The sequence below is a fragment of the Acomys minous genome, assembly GCF_964271855.1.
Source record: "Acomys minous genome assembly, chromosome: 14".
NCBI lineage: Eukaryota > Metazoa > Chordata > Mammalia > Rodentia > Muridae > Acomys > Acomys minous.
This window is the reverse complement of record NC_140496.1, coordinates 44,759,619-44,772,854: the sequence shown is the minus strand read 5'-3', so window position 1 is coordinate 44,772,854 and position 13,236 is coordinate 44,759,619. Positions and strand designations below refer to the sequence as shown.

Here is a 13,236-nt window from a genome sequence, read left to right as displayed (position 1 = left end):
ACTCCTAAGACTAGCAGGAGAGATGGGAGAGATATTTTTATATCACCAACAAATGGTAATTCTAGAACACTTCAATTTCAAATAGCAACATGTAATCCAGGCTACAACCTCCAAACTGATTTAGGTTCCTGCAAAAACACAGTCTTCTGGCGTGACTACTCTGTAGTTTCTCCTCCTAAGTTTTTCTTAGGTATATGTAAAAGACACAAGCAAGGGGTAAGGAGATGGCTCGGTGGTAAATGCCTTGTATGCTCATCTGAGAACCTGTGTTAGGATTTACAACATCCACCTAAAAGCCTGGTAACGTGGCACATGCGTGTAGGGCCCGGGCTGGGGGAGTGGAGCAGAGAAGAGCAGATCCTGGGGTCTCACTCTCCAGCCAAGTGGGCAAAACAGTGCACTGTAGGCTCATTGAAAATACACTATTGGAAACCTAAGATGGAGAGGCAGAAGAGGAAAATAGTCAAGGTTAACTTCTAGCCTGCAAACACGCAAATACAGATGCTCCTTCTTCCCCAACACACACACACACACACACACACACACACAAATACACACGTGCACTTGCACCCCCTTACACACACATGCATGCCAAAAGCATGAAGATAAAAGCATGAAATGGGCACACGGCAATCAAACAATGCACGTTAGTCCCTGTCAATCAAATCTAGAAAGCAATCTAGATTTGTGCACAAAGGGGCTGCTTCACCACCACGCTTGAGTTTTCTTCTTTGTTGCTCAGACAGAGAAATGTGAGATGTTACCTCCTGATTTGGGGAGGTAACAAGAGGAACTTTGAAATTCCATTTAATAAGCGCTGTAAATAACACATTTTCCTCATTGCACTGCAAGGCTAGTTTAGAGATCTGAATTTTGATCAGAGAAAAAGGAAAAAAGAAAGATTATACGAAGGAACAAAATGAGAAAAATGAGAGCAGAGAGATGCAGTGCATCTGGAAAAGCAAATAAACAGTGACGTGGGAGATTGAATTTCACACAGGAAGGGAGAGAGAACTGTTTCTCCACATCTATTCGTCGGCGTGTTCATTTTCTCCATTCATTTTAAATGATGTATGGCACATCACAGTATATTGCACATCATTTCTCCAATCAATACATTGCACACACAGTAGCAATAGCCTCTCTTTGCTGTGGAACTAGTTTGGAGTAGTTTTGCCTTGGTTTTGGTTTTTGCATAGAAGTTTCTTGGAAATGGAGATTTTAAATCAAAGTGTAACCATTGCGTGTGGGTGTAAATGTGAATGTGTGTGTGCATGTGTGGTGTGTACATGTGTGAGTGTGGGTGTGTGTGAGTGTATGCGTGAGTGTGTGTGCATGTGTATGAGACTGTGTGTGAGTGTGTGAGTGTGTGCATGTGTGTTAGTGTGTGTGAGTGTGTGTGTGAACGGGTATACATGTGTATGGTACTGTATGAGTATAAATATGAATGTGTGTGCATGTGTGGTGCATGTGCATATGTGAGTGTGTATGCACATGTATGAGACTGTGAGTGAGTGTGTGTGCATGTGTGTAAGTATAAATATGAATGTGTGTGCATGCGTGGTGTGAGCATGTGTGAGTGTGTGTGTGTGCATGTGTATGAGACTGTGTGTGTGTGTGAGTGTGTGTACATGTATGAGCTTGTGTGTGTGTGCATGTGTGTTAGTATGTGAGTGTGTATGTGACAATGTGCAGGCACACTTGGATATGGGGAGGTCAGAGATCAGCCTGATTGGCCTTCCTTAAGAGCCATGCAGCATTTGCTCATCCATGGCCTCTCATGGGGACCTGGAGCTCACCAATTCTGCTAGAACCTAAGAACATTGAAGCCCAGGACCCACTTGTCTCTACCTCTCCCACAGCAGGATTACAGGCATGGGCAGGGCCCCCACGCCCAGTATCCAAGGGTGCTAGAGATCCAACTCAGGTGCTCATGCTTTCTAACAAACTCTCCACCCACCCTGCCCCACCCCACCCTGCCCCACTCCGCCCCACCCCACCCCACCCCCAGCCCATGTGAGTGTTGACTTCAATGTCGGGACAAATTTTCCCTTTCTCAGCTCCTATAGGAATGATAATTTAAAACCACATAAAAAATCCTGTTGTTCACCCATAGACATTACCATCCTGAGTGTTGGCGAGTACATAGCAATTAGCTCCATCTCTTTGTGAGAAATTAATCATAAGGAAATAATTTACTCCATTCTACCACTTGGTATCAGGAACAAGTAGACATCAATCAGTCATTGGGAAATAGCTACTTATTGCCTATTGTTTGCTTGGCTCCATTCTAAGGATTCAGACCACGCTCTCTACTAAAACATAATCCTTGCCTCCAGAGAATTTGTGCTGTAACTGGAAAGGCAACTAAACAAATGAATCAACGTAATCCATGAAATAGGGAGGCAGTGCAATTTTAAAAGTATAGCCCTTGCTACAGAAGGTAGGTCCTGCTGGGCTCAGGGCCTTCATTTGTGTACAGTGTTAGCAGAGGAAAAGCTAACACTGAACAATTTTATAGACCAGGCCACACCATGGGAATGCTTCTGTAGAGGGAAAAGAGAACAAGAAAGCTAGGATGGCTGGGGGAAAGCACCAGGAGAAAGAGACAGAAGGCAGGCAGGTAAGTGCTCTGAGGAGCACAGGGCAATGGAAGGAGAGGAAGATGTGCCCTTTAAAGATGGCTGTGTTGTGAGCAAAGTGTAAGAGAGAAAAGTGGAAGGTCCCAGCACAGCATACCAGTGTTCCGGCAACTCTGATACAGATGGCTGACACTGCGTGGGCAGTGGAAATGCTCGCGTGCTTAGTTCTTATCAGTCTCATCCTAACTTTCAAAGTCTGGGCTTATCCAAGGTCTCAGAAAGATGAATATTTCTGTGCATAAGATTTGCACTTGAAATGTAGAAAATTTTCCGACACATGAAAGACAAGCATCCAGATATGCGCTATCTAGAATATTTAGTGCAAAATAAGAAAAGCTAGGCTTCTCCTGACAGTGTCCTGTGATGCTGTCTTGCAGCAGAAAGCTGCAAAGCCAGGCAACCGGACACGTCCAAGATCCGTCATCTCAATTTCCTAGAATTGATGATTTTTAAAAAGATGGCATGAAGCCAAGTCGTGTGCTTTTTGATTCACATCAGACTTACAAGAAGATGGTTTCAGCTCGCAGCAGGAGCAGCATTTATGAGTAGTAACTGCAAATGACAAAATGGGTCACTGGACAGTGACTTGTGAAATATATAGCCCCAAAAGTCTCATACGTAATGAGCAAGGGATTACAAATAAATTCTGTTTCTTGGTTTTACCAGAAGGTTTGGCCAAATATCAGCATATCTCCCGGGAAGAGTTTGTTTACAATTGAATCCGATTACCTTCTACAGAGCACCACAGAGGGAAAAAGGCAGACACTGATGTGTGTGTGTGTGTGTGTGTGTGTGTGTGTGTGTGTGTGTCTAACTACCTCAAAATACTTAAAATACTCCTAAAGTGACAAATTTGGCTTATAAACTATCACAATAGAAGTTCCTTTGAAAAGGTATTTATCTTTTAGCTAATTATAGTCCACAAAGAAGGAAGGTTCTAGAGGAAGTTAAAATGCTGAGCCATCAGCCGCTGACATCCTTTTATCTTTAATGTGCTCAATGACCCCACAGGGCGAGGTGTATTGTCAGTATTCAAATTCCACAGCTCTGGCAACGGTGCTTCCTGCTTATTACTTCATTAGAGGCTGTTTCTACTGTACTTCTTCCTCCTGAACTTAATAAATGTGGCTAATATTCATAAGCATCATTGGCATGCCTGGCACTGCCCTGAGTCTTAACATAAATTAGCCTATTTGATCCTCAAAGTCTTTATCATCAGCCCAGCTTTAGACAAGGAGTTCACAGCTCTAAAGATCAAGACATCTTCTCAAGGCAGCTCTCTCTAGAGATCTCCCTTTCTCTGGGCCACACGGTCTTATCTATACTCAGGATTACTGATCAATGAATTAGGGCACGCTCTCTATGATGGCACCCCTTCTGTTCAACTTCATCCTTCGTTCCAGGGTCAACAGCCATCTACTACACCTGTCAGACCCACTGACAGGGCTTCCTCCCAAAACACATCATGCATCCTCCTGTGTTCTGAATCAGGCTAATTGGCATGTAAGAGAACGCATTCAAATAATACCGTGCAGCTGAGAAGCTGCTGGCCTTAGAGAGGATTCATTTTCCTGTTAGCGGTGCTCTCTCTTCTGATCTGGCAACAAAATTGGCAGAATAACCTCAGTTTTTCCCAGTGATCTAAATGATAGAAACAAAAAACTGATTATTTTGTGTAATTATATTCACTGTGTAATACAATATTGTGTAATTTACATATATTATCATCTTTTGTGCATCTTATATTATTACATGTGGGGTATGTGTGTGTGTGTGTGTGTGTGTGTGTGTGTGTGTGTGTTCTCCAACTGCTCAACCATCTTTCTGATAGGTTGGCATTTGCTAAGCCTTTCTAACAGTGTGCAAGAGTCATCTTATTAGGTATATTGCTCTTCCAACATGTATTTCATGGATGAAAAACTAATTCTTACAGACTCTGTCCTTTCTTTGCCTTGTTCGTGTCAATCTCTCTAATGAACCCAAGGTGTCAGAAGAAAGATAATTAAGATCATTAAAGAGAAGAAGGAAATAAATAGCTTGAGAAAGAAGCAACTGTTGTGGGACAAAGGGAGTTAAAAGCCAGAACCTTTAAAGGAAATGGCTTTTGCTTATCAGGGCCTGCCTGTTAAAGTATAATTTATTTCTTTGCATTTCTTAAAGAATACAGTATGGGAAATCAGAGATCCTTTAATGTGACCTCTGTCACTATCTACGTTTGTCATCCAAGTGACTCACGTTAATTATTAATGATGTGTATACCTTAACAGGTTGTTATCACTGGTTATGGTGGCAAATCGCCACAATCCTGGCCCTTGGAAGTGGAGGCAGGAGGATTTGGATTTGGGGACCGGGCAAGGTTAAAATCCTATCACAAAACCACAGAAAGTTAATTAGTTTAAAAGGCTGCTGTAAAGAGTAAATGAAAGTCTTCATAGGAAGAAAGCATGCTAGAGGCTAGTACCTATGTAAGCGATGGAAAACATAAATTGCTTAACACACATAAGTGATAACTCTACCCATTTGCCAACTGTACTTCATACTAAACATGCCTTTGTAACTATAATAAAATCATATCTAAATCTGGTTGGGCAGGGGATAAAATGGTACTAGCAACAGTGGAAAGAAATAATTTGAAGGGTTAGTTCACCTTTTGTTTAATAATGAAAAAAACTAAAATAAATAAATAAATCCTGAAAGAGCCAACTTCAAAATGAGTTTTCAATATTATTCCCAAAGAATCTGATTAAGTTTCAATAATTAACAAATACAAATTAATGCACACAAATATCAAATGTAATCCTAGGCCTAAGCTGTAATAAAGTTTTAATCTCTGAATTTGCTTTCTAATGAACCTTATTCTTAAAGAAGACATAATTTCTTTTTCTCATCATTCACTCATTGCTATTTCCATTAGCTATGAAGCTATTTAGGAAACACTCCTAAAGAATGCTGAGACAAAATGGTATATACTCACCATTTGGACACTAGCCCAAGGTGCATGTCCCATGAAAGTCTTCACTTACCAGGAAAGTGGGTCAGAGGGGAGGACACCCTATTGGGACTTTAGGTGAGAGAGCATGTGAGAATGGGGAAATAGAAGGATCCAGAAGGTCCTAGAAACCTACAAGAAGAACAGTATGACAGGCAGATCTGGGCCCAGGGGTCCTGCTCAAACTATGGTACCAGCCAAGGTCAATACATGCAGTAAACTTCAAACTCCTACCCAGATCTAGCCAATGGATAGGACATTCTTCACAATTGAGTGGAGAGTGGGGACTGACTTTTACATGAACTCAGGTGCCCCATATTTGACCATGTCCCCTGGATGGGAAGACCTGGTAGCACTCAGAGGAAGGACAGCAGGCTACCAAGAAGAGACTTGATACCTTTGAGCATATACAGGGGGAGGAGGTCCCCCTCAGTCACAGTCATAGGGGAGGGGAGTAAGGGGGAAATGGGAGGGAGGGAGGAATGGGAGGATACAAGGGATGGGATAACAATTGAGATGTAATATGAATAAATTAATAAAATATTTTTTAAAAAAGAATGCTGAAACATAGTGCATATGTTCTTAAGACAAAGTACCTCCACCAAAATGGCTGCTTTTTGTGTTTTTCTTATTCTACTTTGTTTATTGTTATACTTAACCTCTTTTCAAGTTACTTTAATTACATTAGGATTAATGCAAATTCATTTTAAAATGAATTCATTTTCTAAAAAGTCTTATCTGTGTTAAAATTATCCTTTTATTTGCATTTTTTTCTTTTTTAACTTAAATTTATTTTTTATTATATATTTTTAAATTTTTTACATATACATTTATTTATGACACATATATATAATAAACTACCTACAGCAAGAAGAACCATGAAAGAATCAGGAATTATATAAATGTTATAGTCTTGGCGTTTTGCCTATTGGTATTTGGCAGCTTTGAAGAAAACATCTTTCCTATCTTGGTGAGTCTAAAATTCTGAATGTAAATCAATATCTATCATATCTCATCATTATCAACTTAAAATATCTATCTGGGCCTGAAAACATCTTAACCCCTAAACAACTAAGCTTCATTGTAAAACTAAACTATCTGGTCTTCAACCCCATCAGAGACTTGAGAAGGGATAAAATTAATTACCTGAGCATACAGGGGGTGCAGGTTAGCAGTTTCCCAAATGACAACATGAAAGAGACAGTTTGCTGCCTGTGCAGTCACCCAAAACTCTCTATAACATTGGAGCATCATCTTCATCCTTCTGCCCCAATATATTTGACAGAAATATTTGTGAGCAGGAACTACTGAGGACTTGCTCAGAACCATTCATCGTTGATCAGGGTTCTGTTCAATCTCCATGGGGTTGTGTAATTCCTAGATTGCTTTGCTGTTGATCTTGAGCTTTGATGCATTGTGGTCAGATTGGATACATTAGAGTTGATTTTTTAATTCACTTTACAGCCTGATTGTAGCCCCTCCCTCCTCTCCTCCCAGCCCCACCCTCGTGCCCTGTCTCCCATCCCTCCATCCCCTTATGCTCAGAGAAGGGTAGGCCATCCGTGGGAACCAAACCATGACACCTCAAGTCCCAGAAGGACAAGGCTCATCCTCTCCCACTGAGGCCAGACAAAGCAGCCCAGCTATGTGAGAGGGACCCACAGGCAGGCAACTGCGTCAGAGACAGCCCCCTTTCTAATTGTTAAGGGGACCACATGATCACCAAGCTGCACATCTGCTACACATGTGTAGGGGGTCTAGGCCCAGCCTATGCCCGCTCATTGGTTGGTGGTTCGGTCTACGTGAGCCCCATGGACCCAGGTTAGTTTACTCTGTCGGTCTTCTTCTTGTGTCCTTGACCCTTCCTGCTCCTTCAATCCTTCCTCCTACTCTTCCATGAGACTCTCTGAGCTCTGCCTATTGTTTGGCTGTGGGTCTATGCATCCTTTTCCATCAGCGGCTGGAGGAAGCCTCTCAGAAGACAGTTATACTAGTCTCTTGTCTGCAAGCATAGCAAGGCATCATTAGTAGTGTCAAGGTTTGTCTTTCTCCCATGGGGTGGGTCTCAAGTTGGGCCAGTCATTGGTTGGCCATTCCCTCAATCTCAGCTCCATCTTTAATTTTCTGTACTTGTTGCCATTTGTTATCTGTCCTAATATTGGATCTGCTTTTCAGAAACATCCACGGGCTTTTGAGTAGATGTATCTTCTTTGGTGTTTGGGTGAAATACACTGTGTAGATATCTGCTAGGTTTGTTTGATTCACAGTTTCATTTAACTCTAATGTAGCTGATTAGTTTTTGTTCAAATGACCTGTCTATGGGAGAAAATAAAGTTCTTAAATCACTTTATTACTGACTGGGAACTAATCTGAATCTTGAAGCCTAGTAGTATGGTATATATACTGTTTAGGAAATGAGCTGATGCAAACCTAGGTGCTGGCTCAATATATACATATATATATGTGTGTGTATATGTATGTGTGTGTGTGTTTGTGTGTGTGTGTGTTTGTGTATGTGTGTGTATGTGTACACACATATATATACACACACATATGTATATATGTATGTATGTATATGACATAATGCCTTCCTTGTTTTTTGTTTTCTTGATCAGAATAAAGTATCCTCCTTAATTCTTCTGAGTAAATTTGGTTTGAAATCTACTGTTTTCAAATACCTGCTTGTTTTCTAGGCCCATTTACTGGGAATGTTTTCCGTCCCTTCCTTCCACGGGGATGCCTACCTGTGAGGTCAGATGAGCTTCTGGTAAACAACAAAATGATGTTTCTTGTTTCTCAGAGAAAAGGGAGACTAAGATGAACCAGAAAAAGAGAGAAAAAATTCCAGGTATAAAAAAGAGGAGGGTTCTAAGAGGAGGAGACTAGTTTACTCAAAGGTGTGGGAGATACAGGTCTGGCTGAGTAGATAACTCCATCCCAGCACCACAGAGCTGAGGCAGGCAGCAAGGCAGAGTTCAAGGCTAGCCTGGCTACTATAACCCCCATTCCAAAATGCATGACTATATCAACCAATGACATAATGAGACAGATGGAAAAGGGAAATGAACTGAGGTTCCTCAGGGAAGACAGTCAAGAAGAGCAGTTTGCAAGCTGTGGTCCAGCATCACACTGATCAGCTTCCGCTCAAACTTGCAACCTGATCATTTTTTCTGCCCTTTTTTTTTTTTTTTTTTTTTTTTTTTGTCGCTTTTATACTCATCTCCTGCTTTATGTTTTGGAATTTGAAGTGCATCTCAATTTCACTGGGGCAATGGAATGAAGTAGACCCGCATTTTGTATCCTGTTTTCCTTTTTAGTAGGCCACTCTATCGGAAGGATGGAGAGCGAAGGGCCCATCCCAGTCCAGCTCAGCTGGTGTACCAACACGCTGTAAACTAGGTCACTTGCAAGTGAGGCAAATGATTTATTTCTCACAGTTCTAGTGGCTGGAAGTCTCAAGACCAAGAAGCAAAGCAGGCTTAGTATCTGGGGCTGGCTGATTTTCCCTCTCATAGGTGGTGCCTTCTATCTGTACTCACACAAGATGTCTCCTAGAAGGAAACTAATTCCATGGTCACATCTAATCACCTCCCACAGAGAGCGCCTCAGTTATATCACACTGCTGACTGCATGGAGGCCAGGGGGATAAAAAAAAAAATCAGTCCAAAGCAAGTAGAGATACTACCGAATCTCTAAAAATAAGTGTGGTTGGTGGTGCACTCCTTTAATCCCAGCACCTCAGGGAGGCAGAGGCAGGAGGGAGTTTGTGAGTTCAAGACCAGCCTGGTCTACAAAGCGAGTCCAGGACAGCCAGGGCTACACAGAAAAACCCTATCTCCAACAACAGCAACAAAATAAAAACCAAACAAAATTTCTAAAAGAAATAATAATTGTAGAGGACATTTAATCTTCTATGTATAGTGTTTCGTTTCATTTTTTGATTTGGAGATAGGGTCTCATGCTATAGGCCCAGCTGGCCTGGAAATCTCTATATAGACTAGGAAGGTGCCAAACTCAGAGTTATGCCTTCTTCTTCTCCCCTCCCCTGTCCATTGCTGGGCTTAAAGGGGTGGGCCACCACACTGTTTTAAAGCATGGCAGTATAAGCAAGCACAAGTTTACATTATTGGTTATTGGTCATTTTAGGATGTCACAATTCGAGCTGTGACAATACAAAGGCTGGATACCATACAAACCACAAGCCCCAACTTGAGGCTCATAGCTTAGACTGAGTTAGATAAAGTGCCTCTTCACCTCTATTCGTGTGGAAATGAGCAAGTTGTTTCCAAAATACAGGAGTAAGCATGGAAGGGATTCTCACCACAGAAAAAAGAAACAGGAAGATAGAAGAAATGCTGGGTCCCAGGGACTGCCCAAACAGCAAGGCAAACTCTGTGAGATTCTTTAAAAGATGAACAACTGGTGTGTCCAACGCTCTGTCCTCTAGGCTCTCAGGGGGAGATCCTTGCCCCACGCTCTTCTATTCCCAGGCTTCTTCTGATGGATTGCTCCACTCCCATGCAAAGAGGTCATCTGGTCTACTGAAAGCCAAGCAAGAACTACAACTCTTGGTACCAAGGAGACAGGCTTTAAGGTCTCCGCCTCCCTTCTTGTCTTGAAGAGAAAGGCCGTGTTAACAGGTGAGTAGATTGATACTTGCATCATGGATAACCTGAGTACTACAGTCTTCTTGTGTTTCTTTCTACCACTGTCTCCTTTCAGTTAATGCCAGCAGCTTGCCTTGCTGTGGCAGCTGGTAAATCTTTACGTTACACCCAATCTAACCTCATTATCAAAGGATCACTTGCCCATATCCTTTAGGGTTGTCTCAAGGTTGTTTTGTATCATACAGAATGACTTCTCGCTGCTGATCTATTTTCTATCATTCCTGCTGACTTTGAAGATGCAAGCCACTATGTTTGAGAATTCATATGGTGAAGGTCACATGGCACATGCCAGGAAACCGATATTGCTCCCTAGGTGTTGAGTGTATCTGATAGCTAGTAATGAAAAGCACAAGTCATGACAAGGAGGCAATGATAAAAGAAATGTATCAAAAATACAATATTCCTTTCTATAAAGGTGAAGAATAAGCTATGTGTGGTAGCTCAGGCCTATATTCTCAAAATTCATAAAGTTGAGACAGGGAGATTATCACAAATTTGATGGAGGTCTAGGCTACACGGGCTAGTTACAATCCAGCCTGGACTATAGTATAAAATTTGTTATATCTTAAATAAATAAATAAAACAAAAGCTAAAGAATGAAGGTCCTGGACAAATGATAGTGAATAATCAGAAACATCCACAAATTAGAAAATGTAGGAAACAAATTCGTTTGGAGTTTCTACAAAGTAATATAGCTCTGATAACTTGACTTTTAGCTCAATGAAATTCACATTGGAATTCTGATCTTTAGAGCTGCCCAATTTATTGCCTGACTCAAAGCTGGCAACCAATAAATGCTCAAATGAATACATAAAGAGCAGGATGCAGTGTCCAGGAAAAATAAGAGTGACTTCAAGTCAATGACAATATAGTCTGTATGTCACTAAATTACAACAAAAGTAAAGCTTTCATTGTCACAGCTAGTCTGTTGTTAAAGTTTGTGTGTTTGGTGATGTGCTAGTGGGATTTTCATTGCAGTGACAGAAAAACATCACCAAATGCCTTCAGAGAATGCATTCATTTTGGCTTATGGTGTAAGAGACTTCAGTTGATCATGGTTGGGAGAGAAGAACAAAGAAAAGCATCTCACATCATGGTGACCAGATGCAGAGAGAGGTGGAGGGACAGACAGACAGACAGACAGACCAACAGACAGACAGACATTTGTGCTAGTGAGCTCTCACTGTTTCCTTCTCCTATTCGATCCAAGACCATTACTAACATTCAGTAATTCTCTCTGAAAATGTCTCACAGACACAGACAGAGGTGAGGTTTAGTAACCTCTGGGTGTGTCTCAATCTAGTGGGGCTGATAATGAAGGTTAACAAATACAACTGGGTATGGGTACGGCACTGAATATCTTTAAGGTGATATAACTGCAGGGAAATTAGCAAGTTCTGAACATTGATACCTGAAATCTTATTGAGCCTCCTATGACTACAGAAGTATTCTTTCCATTCTTGATGACAATAGCCTCTCCTTGTCTGAAGGAGCGATGTCCTCCTCTCCTGATGTAGTCTTAGCCTACTCAAAACTTACTCCTCCCACTTTGGCTTCTGAAGTCACGTTTCAGCAAGTCCCAACAAACAAAATTTAAAGTATGACTCAAACAAGTCAATGAATATTAAAAAATGTATGATTTTTGTCAGTTTCTATAGGCAGAAGCCTGTGGAATGTGTGTGCAGCTATGTCTTATGGGTAATGTGTCATAAGAATGCAAGATCAACGTTGAAGGATTATGAAGATGGATGAGACTGCATTGATTAATGTAAAGCCACTAAGACAGGATCCTATATTCACTTGCTGAACCTGCCCAGAAGACAGATGGCTCTTAGCCAACGACTGGGTTATCATAAACATCATCAAGTAATCATTGCTCCTGCTTCTGTGGAGTTTCACTGAAGGACCAAACCAGCTTGTTCTCTGGAACCTGCAGTGCAACTGTTGATCTGGCAAAGCTATTTGCTTTTCTACACCTGTCAGTGAAGGTCATCAGAAGTCACTTGTTTTCAGCAGGCATGGCCAGCAATACATTGTGTCGGTCTTGTCCCTGGGTTGTATCAATGCTCAGCATTCCATCATTATCCATCCTTCAGGGACCCTGCTTACTGCACATTCCAAGAGACTCATGCTGGTCCATTACATTAATAAAATTTCACTGATTGGATCTGATAAGAGGGAGATAGCAAGCAATCTACAGGCATTACGAAAACACTTGAATGCCCGAGAATAGGCAATAAATCCCCCAAAGAACTCACGAGTGTGCCACTTGAGGGAAATGTCTCCCACGGTGGAGAATCAATTGTTTCATATGGTTTCTCCTAACACCTAGATAAAGATATAATATCTGTTGGAACTCATTAAAGTTAAGAAGTCACACGCACCTCACTTATGCAGGCCACTCCAACCATCCTGGAGGGAGCTCTGAGCTCCCAGTTGAATTATATGGTAACTGTATTTAAGAAGACTTGAAGCGTTTGTGGAAGGTAAGGCTTCCATTTGGATCCCTCAGCAAGCTCTTCAGAGTAAACCATAATACAGACTTTTAGGGTTTGAAGCATCTGTCATTCTCCATGGAAAGGAATTCTCCTCTTAAGCAATAAATATTACGTTGTGATTGGGTTTTACCCATGCCCTTTGACCCAAGTCACAATATAACCTGAACTGCTAATCACAAGCTAGGTCCTTCTCCAAGCAACTAAGATGCAAAGACTTAATCTGCAACTTCCTCAGAAAATGAAAATGTGATGTACGTGGAAGTAGGTTCCAGTATACCCAGGAGGGACAAGAAAATCATATACAGTCTATTCCTACATTTCCTGTATACATTCCACTACCCACATACTGATATGGAGTCTACACCATGACATATATGGACTTCTTATGACTGACTGAATTTACAAGCTCAAGTTTTGTTCATCGATAGTTTTGTGTGATA

General features: G+C 41.4%; 1 long non-coding RNA gene across 2 annotated transcripts in view; it reads right to left on the bottom strand.

Annotated features, from left to right (window-relative positions):
• LOC311582602 overlaps positions 1-11,862 on the bottom strand; it is a 31,219-nt gene extending 19,357 nt beyond the window's left edge. For both annotated transcript variants that reach the window (XR_014774158.1, XR_014774159.1), the window contains exons 1-4: positions 11,702-11,862; positions 5,617-5,694; positions 4,171-4,283; positions 290-433 (exon numbers count right to left, since the gene is read on the bottom strand). This is a non-coding gene — a long non-coding RNA (uncharacterized lncRNA). The remainder of the gene's footprint in view (positions 1-289; positions 434-4,170; positions 4,284-5,616; positions 5,695-11,701) is intronic.
• Positions 11,863-13,236: the final 1,374 nt, after the last annotated feature.